This window comes from Pleurodeles waltl, chromosome 8 (assembly GCF_031143425.1).
Source record: "Pleurodeles waltl isolate 20211129_DDA chromosome 8, aPleWal1.hap1.20221129, whole genome shotgun sequence".
Classification (NCBI taxonomy): domain Eukaryota; kingdom Metazoa; phylum Chordata; class Amphibia; order Caudata; family Salamandridae; genus Pleurodeles; species Pleurodeles waltl.
In genome coordinates, this window is record NC_090447.1 from 1,481,755,289 (window position 1) to 1,481,773,096 (window position 17,808).

At 41.2% G+C, this 17,808-nt stretch overlaps 1 protein-coding gene across 3 annotated transcripts in view; it reads left to right on the forward strand.

Annotated features, from left to right (window-relative positions):
- GRAMD1C (GRAM domain containing 1C) overlaps nt 1-17,808 on the forward strand; it is a 1,284,216-nt gene that overhangs the window by 422,953 nt on the left and 843,455 nt on the right. The window lies entirely within an intron of this gene.

Genomic DNA, 17,808 nt, shown 5'->3' on the forward strand with positions numbered 1-17,808 from the left:
CTTTAATTGAGTCAGCCTCAAAGTCTCGATTTGGTTTATTCTATTTATGTGGATATTTTTTATAATACTTTTATAGGTTTTCTGATTCTAAAGCACCCACGTTTTATGAAATGCAGTATGTAGAAATGTGATACTCGCTGATCTTCTCTCAGAATTTTGCCATATTTATTTTTTACTAAGGATCAGGCTGTTGTCCATGTAGTTTTTTCAAATCATGTGACACATAAGCACCTTTCTTTTATCCCAAAAATGCCAAAGTTTGAACTGCTCGTTTTGGTGTATTTAACCTCTGAAATGATGTACTCCCTGAGCATACTTTACTACTCACAAATGAGTTTTATATAGATTTGAGTTCACTGAATATAAGAAGTACAAAATACATGGACATCCAAACAGTCCAGAATTAGTCACTACCAACCAGAACTAAAAAGGATGCTCCTTACGATGCCTCCTAAAATCCAACACCAGCCACAAAATCTCAGTTCCCTAGACGTCTTTTAACTTTCTTTACGGTGCACTGTGAGACATAAGGCAGCAACTAGCCAGTATCATATGGCATGTATTCTTTGTTATACATACCCAAGAGTTGAAAAGTCAATAAAAACAACGTTAAAAAAAACTTAAATTATCTTGCAAATAAACACAGGAGTTTAGCATATGTAGATCAGCCATCTTCCGTTTTACTTTGCTTTTGCCATTTTTTATTCAGTCATTCAAGTGTCTAGTTTCTTCCAGGTACAACACTAGTCATATAAAGCAAAGTAAAGACTCTTTTTGTGATTATTCCGGAATAAAGTAGTATGCAGCCAGTTCACTAATCTTTTTTACCACTATGCCTTATTGTTCACCATCAGCCTGTCCATGCTAGCTGCCCAAGTATTAGCCATCAAACTGAAACTACTTTTATTCCAACCCCTGTAAAATGGGCTACTTCGGGGATTAAAGGGGAATTGTTCCATGCCTAAATTATCCCTACATTCCCTGTTCTTCAAAATAGTTTTGGAAAGTGTTAATGCTCAATATATTTTAAAGCTCCGATCTAGCGCACTGCCTCGCTTCAGAACTATTTTATGGGGAAGGATGTCCCAAATTCTCAAAAATTGCTAACTTGTAAGGACTGAGGGGATAAGCTTATTGAAATAGTATGCCACGCCTAATATGTCTAAAGCTTACAGAATGCTCCTATTTATAAGAGATCTATATCACTAAAAAGAGGTGGTTGATGCTTGGCAATGCACATCTGTTACCAAGAGCGAACACAGTAGTATATCATCAGCAAAACTTGTGGCGGGTGCCAGCCTGGTGCAAGAAACCCAACCACCAAGGGTTCCGAGGTGCACACTAACACAGGTGGATATCAACAAACACCTATGTCATGAGCTGTAAATTACAGAATCTAAGGAAAGAGCAACCAGGGCACTCCAAGCAAATGAGTCCAAAGTCAGGTGACTTAGTATGTAGTGTTTAATCCTCAGTGTTAAGTAGTTGAATCATACATCAAAGATGTTTAAGTCCACATCTAAAAAACAAAGGTTGAATGGCAGGTTGCAATGACAGTCTGCCTCCAAATTTGAGAACCAAAACAGCCAACACGTGTTTCGTCCTCTCGGACTTTTTCAAGGCTCTAGAAAAAACTATCCGGTAAGAATATAAGCCGGTGTTCAATTTAAAATCCACATGATGAAGAGATCTCAAATAGGGAGAGGTAGACCAAAGAAAATATGTTTTTAGACAGAATCCAAAGTAGTGGATCCGCGTTCCTTCCAAAGTCGAGGCCAGGTAATCTTTACGCGTAATGGCTTCAAAACCTCAGAAAAACAACATGACCCCAAGTCTGGGACATGTAAGCAAAGAAAAAGGTCTAAGTAGACCCTGTCTTGCCGTGCAGGGACGCCAAAGTTCCTCACCTATGAGTTTGGCGTCCCTGCACGGCAAGACAGGGTCTACTTAGGGGGTCATGTTGTTTTTCTGAGGTTTTGAAGCCAATAGAAAAACATATTTTCTTTGGTCTACCTCTCCCTATTTGAGATCTCTTCATCATGTGGATTTTAAATTGAACACCGGCTTATATTCTTACCGGATAGTTTTTTCTAGAGCCTTGAAAAAGTCAGAGAGGACGAAACACGTGTTGGCTGTTTTGGTTCTCAAATTTGGAGGCAGACTGTCATTGCAACCTGCCATTCAACCTTTGTTTTTTAGATGTGGACTTAAACATCTTTGATGTATGATTCAACTACTTAACACTGAGGATTAAACACTACATACTAAGTCACCTGACTTTGGACTCATTTGCTTGGAGTGCCCTGGTTGCTCTTTCCTTAGATTCTGTATTTATAAGAGATGTTTAACACGAAATCCACTAGAACATATTCAGACACAGAGGGAAATGAAATGGTTTCCTGAACCCCTTCAATGCGTATGTCAGTAAGGGGCAATTATGTTCAGAAACTGGGAACCAAATCTTCGATCTTAAAATTCGGCTGCACTCAGCCACCCAGTTGTTGTCAAAGTATCAATTTGTCAACTTCTCTGAAGGGGGTGTCTTCATTATAGTAATAAGCACTTCTGGGGTAAAGGAACACTTAAAATATGCAAAACACATTTCAATAAACAACTCATTTTTAGATCTTGCGTTAGCCAAGACCTTTTATTTTTTTTACAAATATTTATGTACAATATATTTAGTTAAAGGGGCTTTCAGCCAGCTTTCATCATCCATTTGTTTGTTGGTGTGTTATTCACATCTTGTTTCCACTCACTATAGCGTCGGATAGTGGTCAGCCCTCTTCAGCGACTGGATGACTTTGTGTTTACAGTCTGATGTGACAGCAGGATCCTTTAAACCATATGTGAGCACAGGGCACATTCCACCACGCTATATCAGTTACTGTCTCTTGCCCATGCTGTTGTAAACTCTTTTTGCAGTGTCGTTTAACTGACTGCTTATATTTCACAGCATAACAGATTGCATCAATTTGAAACTGTTCTGTATTAAGTAATCAAAAGCTTCAGTATTATTCCTGGGATTTCATTAGAAGACAATTCTTCAGGGCACGTTTTTTCTGGCCTCAATTTTACCCAGGGTTCTTTAATAAACTCTGCCCAGGGAGAAAAACAGCCTTTATCATGTTTAATTTGCAGCATCTATAACACTTCTTGTTATTTCCTTCTTTCCTTTAATCTTTCCTTCTTTCTTAGTTTCTGTTTTCCTTCTTTTTTCTTTCATTCTTTAATTTCTCTTTCCTTCTTCTTTATTTCCTTTTTCTTTCATGCCGTCTTTACTTTTTTCATTTCTTTTTGTTTTTTCTTTCATTCCTTCTTGTGTTCTTTCCTTTTTTCTTTCATTGCTTCTTTCCTTTTTTCTTACTTTCCTTTTTGTTTCTTTTATTCCTTCTTTCCTTTTTTATAGATTAACATCTTTATTTCATTCCCTCTTTATGCTTTTCTTTTATTCTTTCATTCTTTTCCTTTTTCCTTTCATCCATTCTTTAAATTGTTCCTCTTTCTTTTATCTTTCATTCCTCCTTTCCTTCTTTTTCATTTTCTAACTTTCTTTTCTTCTTTCATTCCTTCTTTTCTTCCTTCTTGTTTTCTTTATTTGCCCCTTTTCTGGCTTCCATTCCTTTTTTCTTCTTTCTTTCTTTCATTGCTTCTTTCCTTTCTTGCTTTCATTCCTTTTTTATTGATTTCATTCATCATTTCCCTTTTGCCTTCTTTCTTTTCTGCTCTCTTGCTTTCTTTCTCTTTCTCTTTACTTTCCTTTTCTTTCTTTTTCTTTCCCCCTTTCTCTGTTTTTCTCTTTCTTTCTTGCTTTCCTTTGTTTTTTCCTTCTTTCTTGTTTTCATTCCTTCCTTCTTGCTTTCATTTCTTTTTTCCTCTTTCTTGTTTTCTGTTTTTCTATCCTTTATTCTTTCTTGGCTTGTCTTTTCTTCTTTCTTGCATTCCTTCTTTCCCTCTTAATTTCTTGCCGTCATTCTTTTCCTTCCTTCCTCCTTACCTTCCGTATTTCTCAATGTTTTCTTTCTTTCCTACTTTCTTTCCTTTTCTCTTTCTTTCTGGCCTGGTTTCCTTTTCTTTTCTTTCCTTCCTTTTTCCTGTTTTCCTTTTTTCTTTCTTTCCTTCTTTCTTTCCAAAAGGAAAAAGGCTGGCAGCCAGTGGTACAACGATTGGCTTATTTTTTTAGATCTGTGTTAGCCAAGACCCTTTGATTTTACTAACATTATGGGTATGACATAGTTACTTATAGAGGTTTTCAGTCAGACTTCACTATTTTTCTGCTGTTGTGTCATTCACATTTTTTGCCAACCTACTCAAGTATGCATCAAGGGGCAACGTGTCACCCCACTTCAGCCGTTGCTGATTTCACTATGATCTATGGGCTGCTGGCCTTTCACAGGGAGCACATACAAAGTAGCTCCCCTCGGTGACAGATAGTACTATGGTAATGTGTGCTTTTTCTAAGACCAGAAAACATTTTTGCCTTCATATAATCTTTTGTTTAGATTGACAAATGCCTAGCAGTTTTCCAAACAAAGATTTGAAAAAGCTGTGATGAAACAAAAGAAGAATTGCAAAAAGGCTGGTGAATTACGCCAGAACTTTTGGCTTTACCAGTGCTTGTTAATTAAGCATTTATATTTGTAGCAACCCCATGGAAGGTTATATGAGGTGAATATCATTTAGTATCTTTAAAATAGAGGTTAATAATCAATGAAATGGATCACTAAGTAATATTTTTAAAAGAAATAGAAAAAGGATGGTAGGGTAACCTAGACAGGCCACAAACATAAAGAGCTGGAAAACATTTGCTACTCCTTTAGCAAGGACACACCTCTAGTATTCTATTATGCCCTGTCAGTGGCCATCAAGCCAGTTCTTTTTCTAGTCCCTGGCCTCTGGCTCCTAAGGCACTGAACCTGGCCTGTTTGACTTTTTTGACACTGGAACCATTCTGATACTTTACTTATGGATTGTACGCCACACATTTTAAGACCAATTGTGTTTTCCCTTATTTTTCTCACTGGATGTTTTTTTTTTTACAAAATGTCTTTGCTTTTTAAAAAATACTCTTACTGTAGAAGGAAGAAGACTAAGTTGGACATGATCTCTGCAGTTGGCCAGTTACAGCATCATTGGCCTTTGAGAGATCTTTAATCTTCTGAGCAATTCCTTTTTTAGATTCCCAAAATAAAGAAACCACTGTGTAGATGCAGGTAATTTTAACATCTACCCCTGAAATATGGAGTGAGCTCCTTCAGATTAAGAGAAACACAGAACCACTTAGCTTTCAGAAAGGCATTTAAAACATATTTGTTCACTCAAACTAGACACAGGTTGTCTCTCTGTTGAGTCTCTGTAATGCATTGTAGCAATGGTATAGCCCTGCAACGCTTATCCGTGTGGATACCAAGCCACACTGTGTAGGGCAGTGGTCTCCAAACCTTTTAATGCCGCACCCCCCCAGTTGAAAAATAAAAATCATTGGGCCTCCCTCAGAATTTTTCACAATTATTTCATAAAGATGGCAATGTTTAAATATGTCTAGACCTATTTAAACATTGCAGTTAAGTACTGTTACCTTTTTAAATATGCAATAACATGCTTCTGCTTAAAACAAAGGCCTGTTATCCATATAATGCTTCTTTTAGCAAGAGTCTGGCGCCCCCCTCCCCCTCCGGATCACTTGAGGCCCTCCTAGTGGGGCCCGCCCCCCAGTTTGAAGACCTCTGGTGTAGGGTGTTCGGTTGGAAGTGTGTTGTTTTTAGTTTGAGTCTATGTGGAAAGTGTTTTTCATGCTGTGCCTGGTGACCACTGAGGTGAGATTATCGTACCCCAACCAGACTAGCACCCTGCACATGCGGGGTGACGGAAAAACATTTTGGTTGGTGTCTGCCCTGTCGGAGCAAGAGGGAATCGGCCTGGCTCATATTACTCTTCGGTGCTCATCTGTCCATGCGACCCTTGACTTTTCCAGTTTACTTAATGGGGCATCCTCTCATGCAACTTCCAGTTTTATTATTAGGAGTGAGTTTCACTCCATGGTAAAACAGGCAGATGATCTGGATGCATGGCTGACAGGAATATCCGTGCAAACCACAGGACTCAACCTCAGGAAGATCTGATGAGCAAGGCAAAGGGGGTCTTTGTACCAAGACTCCACTTTCAGTCTCCAGAGACTCCCAAAGAAGGAGATCTAAGAAGAGACAGGAAAGTGGTGCCATTTTCAATTGATGTTGAGTTTCATGATTTTGAGGACAACCACAGTGATGACATGTTCACAGCTGAAGCACTACTTGTCATAGAGACAAGGGTTGACGTTGAAGACTTCTGCTCACTTTCAGTCAAAGAAGACCCCGGCGTCAAATACATTAAGTATGTCATTTCACTTACCTGCTAAATGAGTATGCAATTTGAAAAGGGATAGGCTGTTAGATACATCAGATTCAAAGGACTGTCTCATTTACTCATTTACTGACATCTAGTATCTCATTAAATAATGCATTTGGTGCACCTCCATCAAGGGGATTTGCCTCACCTCATTTATTCCCTTGTGTAGGAAAGTACCCTCTTTTTGACATGGTTACCCCCACTTTTTGCCTGCTGTCAGTGTGTTTTGACTGTATTTACTGGGATCCTGCTAATCAGAACCCCAGTGATTGTGCTCTATCCCTCTCAATTTGGTTGCTTAGGGCTCAGCACACCCCACAATTGGCATACTGGTGCCCCTGTATAAGTCCCTAATATATGGTACTTAGGTACTCAGGACATTGTGGCACCAGGGGTTCCTCATGGAAGCCCATAGAAAATCTGTCTGCAGGCCTGCCATTGCAGCCTGTTGAAAAGGTGCATGCACCCTTTCACTACAGGTCACTGCACCAGGTCACTGTAAGTCACCCCTACGCAGGCCCTCATAGCCCAGAGGGCAGGGTGCAGGTACCTGTGTGTGAGGGCATCCCTGCATGAGTAGAGGTGCTCCTACGAACTCCAGCTCCATTTCACTGGACTTCGTAAGTGTGAGAAAGCCATTTTACCCATGTACCGGACACCTGTGTCCAGCTACACAATGATAACTCCGAACCTGGGCAGTTTGGCACTTTGGTATCAAACATATTGGACTCATACCCAAGTACTGTTGCCAGTATTGGTTGTATGATTCCATGCAGTCTTGTAGCTGCTTACATGACCCCCAGCATTGATCCAACTAGTCTTCTGGGGTTTTCCGGGCAGCCCACACTGCTGCCACCCCTCAGACAGGTTTCTGCCCTCCTACTGCATGAAAAGCTCAGGCCGAGGAAATGCAGACAAAGGATTCCTTTGGCAGAGGGAGGTTACACCATCTCCATTGGAAGCACGTGTTACTCCAGTATTGGAACTTTCATAGCTTCACATGCTTGAATCATTCCCCATCGTAGAGATGGGAGTTCCCGGTACCTTTAATTAAGTAGTATTAACATAGGTTTAATCCTAAAGGCCCTTAGGCCTCTCAGATTAGCACTCTATCAGAGTCATATTAAGAAAAAAGGACCAAACTTCAGGGCCCACCAATCAGGTGACACCACCCTCTAGAACGTCCTGAGAGAAGCACCAGTCCTTCAGAGTTTCTAAGCACAAGTGCATATAGGATATAAAAGAGAAAAGAGAGATGAAGATGATCTTCTCCTGGGAGGTGGGTGGATCGCATGTGAATCTATAAAAGATTCCAATACTGGAGAACTAAAGTTACAGGTAAGTAACTAATTTTCTTACTCTAGTATTGAAACTTTCATAGTTTCACATGCTTGAATCAGAGTAGGGAGCAGTATTGATGCACATTGTATTACACATCTGTCTGTTCAATAAATACATTAATCGCATGTTTAAATAAACATATACATAATATAAAATTCTAAACATTATAGGCTAAACTTTAATGAGAATTTACAATGCATTTCAAACCCCTTTTTTCTAGGCAATGTGCATACCTGAAATTAGGATAGCGAGATGAAAGACATAGCTCGCCTTCACTGGAAAAGATACCTGAGGACTGCTTGGCCCACTGCTACCTCTCTAGAGGATAACCACCCCCACCAGTAATTTGATATGCTTGATGTGACTAGCAGCAGAAATAATATTTTTACAAGACATGCTATTATTAACATTTTAACATATTTTATCGCTTCTTTGTTGACATAGAACTCGTTATTCCCACGGGATCTGTTGAGGAGACTCCGTTGTTGCTTCAAGGGGCATTTAGCCACATTTTACAATTTTGTGAGTGGTGCGTGTTAAGTTGTAGCAAACATAACCACCAGTAATATTGCAAGTGATCATGTGTGTTAGGTTATCCCATTTTTCATCCATTGTCTCTTGACAAAACCAGCAGTATTCATAGAGTTTAAAAAGTGTCAACACATCACTTTTTTTCACTGTTCCATCCTTCTCGGTGTCATTAAACATTTGCAGCAGAACACTTGTGGGAGTTGAAATCACCACCAGGCAGGTAGAAATGACATCAGTTGTACTTTTCATATTTGTCTAGGCAGAAATCTGACCTGTTCAGCACAGTTTGTGCCAGCTAAGTCCAAACATTATGATGTTGGTGCATTAGAGATGTCGATTGGCGCTGTCAGTCAATCACTTTGGAGCTTTTGGTCCCTCCCGACCCCAAAAGGACGCGTCAAACGGTAGACCTCTCAGAACATCTACCACAAAGGCACCTCATAGTATGATCTGTAAAAGAGACAAGTGTGATCACTCTCACAAATAATATTTATCAGCTGGTATGTACTCCTACTTTTCATGTCCTGGTTTCATGACTAACAAAACATTGTCTTTGCCTTTTGCTATGATTTCTGCTCGTTCAGGAGGCCGATTCACACCTTATCACCAGGATTTTTTTCAGTTGAGCCAAAACCTCACTCCTCACACACTGTAAGAAGGGCTGGGCAGTCCTCTTTTTAACTATTCCTCCATACTCTGGAATGATGACAATCTGAGCAATTCTGTCTCCAGGCTGTATTATCAAATCAGCTTCTCCACTGTTCAGTAAAATTATTTTAATTTCTCCTTGCTAATTTGCATCAGTCACTCCCCCCAAGATCTCAATAACTTTGAGTGCCAGCTCAGATCGAGGAGCAATCAATCCGAAATGCCCTGTGGGAATCTGTATCGCAACACCTGTTTCAAGTAAAGCCATGTCTCTTGGTATCAGTCTGTACATGTTCAGAGCATGCAAATATAGACCTGCAGATTCTGGTGTTGCTCAGTATCGAGCTAAGGCTCCTGCTTTTGTCTCCCAATACATCATAGTATTTGTTGCAACATGGGGTTTTATCTGTAAAGCTGGGGTTAACATTCACAATGATGGTGTTTCATCATTTGTCGAGGGTCTATTATTAAGTAGCAATAGGGTCTCATTCAAATTATCTCTCCAATTTCTGAGGGTGCCATCCGCTAGTTGTTGTTATTGGGCGTTTATTAAGCTGTTCATTCTCTCAGTCAATACTGCAGCTTGTAGATAATATGGAATATGATAAATCCATTCAATATTGTGTTGTGAACAATAGTCTTGCACCAGTTTACCTTTAAAATGTGAACCGTTGTCACTCTGGACCTGCAGTGGTGCCCCGTAATACAACATTAACAAGTCCAGCATTTTGATGATGTTAAACTGAGTAGCATGTTTACATGGAAACAGAATCAGATATCCAGAATAAGTATCTACCACCATGCAGGCGTATTGACACCGCGACTATTCGGTAGTGGCCCAATGTAATCAATTTGCCATATCTGCCCTGGCAACTTCCCTCTCCCCAACTGACCTCTGACAGCTTGCAGGACAGATCTCTGTTGTGTGTGTTGACAGATAGGACATTGTATGATCACTGTTTTTATCAAACCTAGGGGAATATGCCTCCCTCTAATCTCTGCCCACCTGTTAGGGGCCTTTTCTCCCAGGTGTCCACATTTTTCTGCGCCCATTTAGCCATCCCCACCAAGTCACGATCCTGCGTTGCCACGTCTGCCTTTGAGATTTTGGTTTTGTTGTCTGCAAGGGAATTAAACCATTGTTCTAGTGAGTCGGTGGGACAGTGGGCATCAACATGATATACAGTAATGGTACTTTGCTCTAGCATTTCCCACATTTCCTGCCACGACTCTTTGCCTCACACCTCTTTGGAATGTATTTGCCAGTTGTGTGCATGCCACATGGAAATACAGGTGGCTAACCCCTTGGCGGTGGACCAAGAATCAGTATAAATGTGAAATGTCCCAGGTAACTCTTGATTTAAAGCTTGATATACAGCATACAGTTCTGCCTATTGACTATTCCTCCCTTCTCCAGTAGTGGTAAGCAGCTTCTTAGTTACAGGATTATATGACACTGTCTTTCAATGTCTCTTGGCCTCCACATACTTGGCTGAACCATCGGTGAGCCATACATGCTTCCAATCTTCAGGGGACAAGGATTCAAATGGCTCACCCTACCTCATGGGGTGACTCTTTTACTTCCAGCACCTCCTACACCATCTCATCATCTTGCACGGCAGCCTGCGCCACTTGTTCATTCAGGGCCACTATTCCGGTTGGTACCACTCGGGCCCTGTCCTGTTTGTACCATTTCCACTTAATGACACTTGCTTCCTGTGCATGTCCTAGTCGGTGAGTTTTGGGTGAACTCGTCACCCACTGCATTATCAGGATCTCGGGTTTCAGAATCACATTATTCCCTAGTGTCATTTGCTCAGTTTCCATTAGAGTTCAGTAATACACCAGTAACTGCTCCTCAAAGGGAGTATATTGCTCTCCAGCTTATGGTAACTTTTTGGTCCAGAAACCCATGGCCACCCTCTTTCTTCCCTGTTTTTGCAACATACTCCAATTTGCAGATTGTCCCTTAAGGGTTTCATGTAACTCAGTGTCTCCTTCATGTACTGCCCATCAGTCTAAAGCCTGTTGAATCACCTCCTTTGCCAATTCAAACGCACACTGCTGCTACTCTCCCCATTCAAACTCACGTTTCATTCGAATCACTTTGTACAAAGGGGCCAAAATCTGACTCAAGTGAGGGATATGTTGTCTCCAAAAACCAAACAATCCAATGAATCTCTGAGTTTCCTGCTTATTATGGGGTGCAGCAAATTCTAGTATCTTTTGTCTTACCTGCGGCAACACATCCATATGTCCCTGATTCCACTCAATCCCTAGAAACGTCACATTTTGAGAGGATCCTTGCATTTTATCTGGATTTATCATCCACCATTTGCTTTGTAAATGTTCCACAACCCTGTCCAACTGAGTTTGCACCTGTTCTTGTTTTTCTCCATGAATCATCTCATCATCAATATAATGCGACAACTGCACCCCTGGAATGACAGGTACTTCATCAGGTGTTCTGCCACCAGCCGGTGACAGATGGTGGGGCTGTGTACATACCTCATGGGTAATCTTAATGGCTTAAATTGTCTAATTGTCTTCCAAGCTACAAAAAGTTGAATTGCTCCTGATTCTCAAGGGCCAGAGCTATAGAGAAGAAAGTATTAGCAATATCAATGGTTGCATACCTGGTCCTTTCATGTTTTTGTATCTTTTCAATGAAAGTGATGGTGTCGGGGACTATGGCAGCCATAGGAGATGTATGTTTGTTCAGTTCACAATAATCAATCATCATTCTATAGAACCTATCCTGTTTGTGTACGGGCCACAGAGGATTGTTCCACTCAGTGGTGACTGCGGCCACCACACCTGCCTCTATCAAATCCTGTATAATCTTACTTATTTCCTCATACCCTCTCGATATTCAATACTGTTTCAAACGAACCACTTTGGTACTGGAGGCACCTTCACTGGAGTTATCTTCAGATGACCCACCCTCACTGCTGCCACTGAAATGTATCTTTTTGATCCAAATTAATAAAACCTATCCTCCAAATGTAAAGTCATTTTCTTTCAGAATTTCAATTCCTAGAATATACTCTAAGAGGGGCACAATCAAAACAGTGTATTCTCTTTTTGGCGTTCTCCCTATTTTCTTCTGAACATTAGTCTACACAGTGGGAGTTTGCTTTCCACCCAACCCTGAGATGGTGTAGTGCTGACCGGTTAACTTTTTCTGATTTCCATATATTAAAGAGTCCTCCGCTCCGGTGTCCGCCAAGGCCCGAAACATTTGAACATTTTTATGTTTCCAGTGAATTTCTGAATCAACATGGGATCTATTATCTTTGTGAGCCCATCCCTGTACTGGAGTTTGGCCTAATTCCTAAAATGATATAAGCCTATCGACTTTTGCCCAAGTCAAGTCTGGATATATGCTCTCATATCTACAAGGAGATTCCTCTCCTTCTCGGTTTTTCTCAGTAAACCAGACAGTATTCAAATCTTCCTCCTCCTTCCCCCTCAGAGAAACATTTTTCTCCCTCTCTTTTCTTTCCTCCTGCATCTGTGATTTGCCCTGATTCACACATTTGTTATCCTGCTTATTCACCTCCCCTCCTTTCTGTCCAGCCCTCGCTTGCAATACATCTCCCAGAGAGTCTTGGTATCTGTCCCATCTATCTGTTCTTTGTTGACACTGTCCATCCGCAATGCTATAAACATATCTCTCCTAGATACTCTGTATCTGTGCAGCCTTCAGATCTCGAGGCTCTCTCAGGTTTCATCCAATCTCCCAGCTCTCCCAGCTTATGGACAGCTTCCAGTACATTCTTTAAAGGATTACCTGTCTGATTGATTAATAGGGTTATTATCACATGTTTGTAGGCTGGAGGAGTGAAACAAATTATTTTGTTTCACACTGATATAGAGAGCGGTCCCTCCAACAGACGGTAAGCATCACCCAAAAAATTGCAATTTTCATTCCCTCTTCCTTAATTCTCTGCATTGCATCTCTTAATGTATACCAGGGTTTATCATTTTGTGGCCTGTCTGACTCTGTAGGATACTTATGACTATACCTCATGATTGCTTGCTGCAGTAGGGTGATCTGTTGGTTATCTTGATAGCCCCTAAACTGTTCCTGTTCTATGGGATCAGTGTTAAGTATGCAAAACTTTGGAGCGTCTCCTACATCTAGCATCACACCAGGTGCTCCTGTGTCAAATAATCACACCATCCATATAAGCAATGTCTCCCCAGATCTCTGCTGAAAACTGTCTATAATATCATTAACTTCCTGTTGAGTATAATCTTCTAGAGAGACCGTGGCTGCTCCCCCATGGGGGTATTGCGGTCCATGTTGTAGCTTTCGCCTGTGTATGGGCTGCGCATGAATTATTTTCTGTTTGTCTGCCTCGCCCTGACCACGACTGTTCTGACAAGACTTTTCGCCAGAATCAGAAAAGTCAGTGGAATCCCAAATATTAGCATCCTAAACATCCAGATTCCAGTCTAGCCCTGCTTTAGCAATGGCTAAATGAACTTTCTTTTTATTAACTCTTCCCATGCACCTTCTGTATTTATACTGTGCCACACATACTGCAGCCTCCTCTGCCATGGTCAGGTAAGTATCAACTTTATCTTGCAGTAATTTATTCTGACAGCATGACAACATTGTTGATTTATTCTTGGCTTCAACTAGCTGCCTATCTAATTGCTGACGTTCTTATGCTATCTGAACACATTTCTCATGCATTTTCCTATAAGTAGATACAATGATCCAGCCCCGTCTGCCTAAGACGGATAAATCCCTCCCCTTCTCTATGGGCACTTTTTGCAGACAGTTTAATACCTTTGTTAGTTCGGCATCTATGAGACATGTGTCCCAATTCTCACTCAGTCCGGCACTGCACGCCTATTCATTCACAAGTGCATCATAAGGTGCTTTCTTCCAACCTGGTATTTCATTTGGCACCTGGGAAATTGCCTTTGATTTTTTGCCAAACATTTTTCACTTTTTAATCTAGTACTTCAAAATCCTGCAAAGTGATGTCAGGTTGTGATGCAAAGAATGCAGCACTCTTAGTCTGAGTAATGAATTTATTAAGGTACTTCCCAGATATCAAATAAAAGCACACAAATATATGAACCTAAGCATGTAACTCGAACACAGTGAAACGTGCATATGCCAAAATACTCACAGCAGTTAAACGATGACAGGCAAAATAGTGCAGTACACCAGCAGTAAATATATGTACCGAATATAAATAGTCAAGCTAAATAGTAAAGAATTGAAATGTATCACTATGGGGGTTGAATCCATCATCCTTGCCACCACCAAGCCAAGGAACCCTAAGTGACTGAGGTAGGAGAACGTCCCCGAAATGGGATTCCTGAGCAGTGCAGCCACTCTCAGGCGAGCTCCTCCCTCATTGCCAAGTTTCCCCATCTTATATACCTTAAACAACTTAAGAGCAAGATTCTAGTTCACCCCCCCCCTTTGGTTATGAAATTCACATGCTGGCAGTACTTGTGTATTTGATCTGTGTCGAAAACATGCAAAAGAACTGGTCAGGCCCTAATGCACATTCCTGAGACAGAGCTGTACCCTGTACCTTCCCCTGATGGATGAACATTCCCATCCTGGTACACTTTCCTCGTAGCCGCATCCCCCAGAATATGTTCTAACACGGTATGACCCTGCTCTGGTGAGAAGATTGAAAAGACGTTCAATGTGGAAAACACGCTCTGTGTGGAAAAAACTCTCACCACCGATGTGACGTCACCACCACTGTGACGGCACCTGAAGCTAAGCTCAAAATGGAGTCAATGGTCAAGATGGAGTCGGTGGTCAAATACACATAGCACTACAGTGGTACAAAACCTCTCACCCCTCATGATGAGTTTGTCATCATGTAAGAACAGTTTTTCTGCTACCTTGTGAAAAGGTTTCACCTTATCCAGAAAGGTACTCTCACACTACTCTCACACTACAGTTGATCATATCCCTGACTGCACTTTTCATCACGGGCCGCCAGAACTTTTCCTTCAGGCTTCTGAGCGTGAGCGTCTGACCCAAATGACCTTTGAGGGCCAAACAAGTGAGTTAGACCCTTACAGAACTAGGTGGTACAAACCTCTCACTCCTCATGATGAGTTTGTTCTCATGTAAGGACAATTTTTATGTCGGATTGTGAAAAGATTTCACTGCATCCAGAAAGGAATTCTCTCTCCTCACACTACACTTGACCAAATCCATCACCGTTTTAAGTATCTCATTTTCTTCCATTCCATTCAACCACTCATAGGTAAACACACAATCATGCAAACCTTCTGTGGCATCTCCACACCAGCCACACTCTCCTCAGTGTCAAAATCGACTTCATCTGCAGCCCTGTCCGGCAATCTCAGTAAGCAATCTATCAGCCTGTTCTTCCAACCTGGTACATACTCCACACAACAATCGTAATGTTGCAACTTGACTGCCAACCTTGCCAATTGTCGAGAACATTTTTTTATTCTGTTGCTTTAAGTAAGGGTTTATGATCCGTTCTTATTATCGCCTTCGGCCTCCAAGTGAAGATACAGAAGTAATTGTTCGCCCATGCGCAAGCCAATGCCTCCCACTCATTGGCCGAGTAGTTTCTCTCAGCATCTGTTAGTGAACGAGATGCAAAGGCCATGGTCTTTTCTGCCTCTCCCATGCATCTGGGAAAGCACGGCATCAATTCCAGCCGCGCTGGCATCCACAGTAAGAATTGTCTTGAGATCAAATTAAAAGGGAACTAAAATATGAGCATAGGCAATAATGTCTCAAGATGGTCAAAAGCCATTCACCCCAAGTGAACTTCCTCTCCTTCCTCAACAATTCTCTCAGGGTGATATATCTGCCTAATTGTTCACAAAGTTTGAATAGTACTCTACAAGTCCCATAAAGGAAAGAAGCTTACCCTTGTTGCGCAGCACATCAGCATTCACTCTGCCACTGACCAAGTTAATTTTAGGTCTGACCCCCCTCTCCAGTGATGAAATACTACAAGTATTCGACCTCCGGTACCAAGAATTTTAATTTTTCCTTCGGCAAAGTAAACCCCGCCTCAGAGATGCGAGTCAAGACTTTTCATAACGTGTCATTGTAGGTGTCAGTGCTCTTGCCAAAGACCAGTATATTGTCCAGAAAGAACACCACATTCCAGATGCCAGACAATACATTGGAAATTAGTCTCTGGAAAAAGTTCACTGCAGATGACAAGCCGAACGGCTTTCTGTTAAATTGAAAGACACCCTTTCTAGTGACAAATGCCGTCAAATGCTTGGAGTCTGATGCAAACTGACATGATGATAGGCACTTTTCAGGTCTAGCTCGGAAAAGTTCCTTCTACCAGACAATGGACGAACCCACTCATTAATGTTTGGTAGAGGAAAACGGTCCATGACCACATTCTGATTCAAGCTGCACAAATCAACAGAAAACCTTTATGACCCATCAGTTTTTTCATAATTACCAGTGGAGATATCCACTGTGTGGCCTCGACTGAGTCATTAATTTTATCCTGGATCATCAAATGAATTAAGTTCTTCACCTCTGCCTGTATTGCTAATGGGACCGCCCTCACCACATGTCTTACAAGCCCCGCATTCTTTCTTATGACTATTTTATGATGGTATTTTTTTGCTTCTCCCAACTTGTTCTGAAACACTGGTTTGAATTGTTCCAAAACTCAACTCAACTCCCCATTGTTGACAATCATACCTTGGTAGACAGCACGAGGATTGACCACAATGTGTAAGTCAAATTGGTATGACTAACCCAATATTGGCAGCCCTATAGTGGCCACAAATACCTTTCCACGAGTCTCTCAGCCCTTGAACTCAATCTTTGCAAAAAAAAGCTAATCACACTAATGCTGGCTCCTTGGCATCCCTTCAATATCACATCGGTAGGCTTTAGCTTCTCTTCTGCCCAGGTAACATTGAACACTTGCTTTGGTATTCTGGTGTACAGTGAGCCTCAATCAACCATCAACTCAATAATCTTCCCATCCATCTCAAAATCCGCTTTCAGGTGTATTCTTTTTCCCAGCTCATTGCCCCTCACAGTTGCACTCTCATTTTCCGCAACCATCAAAATCCTAAACTCCATCATCTCTCTTGCTTCCTCTACTGAAGCATTTTTATTTGCTCCTTTGCACACATGAGCGGAATGTCCCTTCTTTCCACAGACACAACCTTCCTTGCCTACAGCAAAATAGTTTTTTGAGTCACCCAGGTGGATGTAGATGCCTCACCTGTAGCAAGAGTGAGTGGGGAAACTTGACTGAACTACTCAATATCCCTCCAACCTTTGTATTTCCCCCTTTACTATGGGTCAGGTTTCTTGTTAAAAAATGTCATCAGATCTGAATTACTGTCCACATCCGCCGCATCTGAGGTAATTTTTGTTTCATGCATTTCTCTGACTCCTCCACCATCTTGGCACTCTTTACAGCCTCTCAAGTAGGGTTGCTGGTAGCCCAGAATCTTTCCTACATTTTCCTGCTGTTACATTGGACTATCTTGCTGCTTTCAGAAATTGCTTAAATTGTTCCCCCCAGTTGGCAGACCATACCCATTGATCCTGTCAGTTTGAGCTCACAGGCCTAATAAATGTCACTGTAGTAACATTTAAATAGTAACCTTGAAAGTTGTGGTTTCAATGTTATTTAGCTGCTAGCCCTACACATTTTCATAAAGGACTGGTCTTCACAAACATATTTAATTCCTTCCCAGGTCTTGTTGGATTTTCATATCAAGTAGGAGATTGTCCTCCAGTCGTTCTTTCCAAATTTGCCATTGCTAACTTTTTTTGGAAGAACAGTTTATTTGCATTTTGACAAACATCCAAACAAACATAGGGTTTCAGCTTCAAACATATATACAACACTTTGTATTAATTAGATTGGACACAACAGC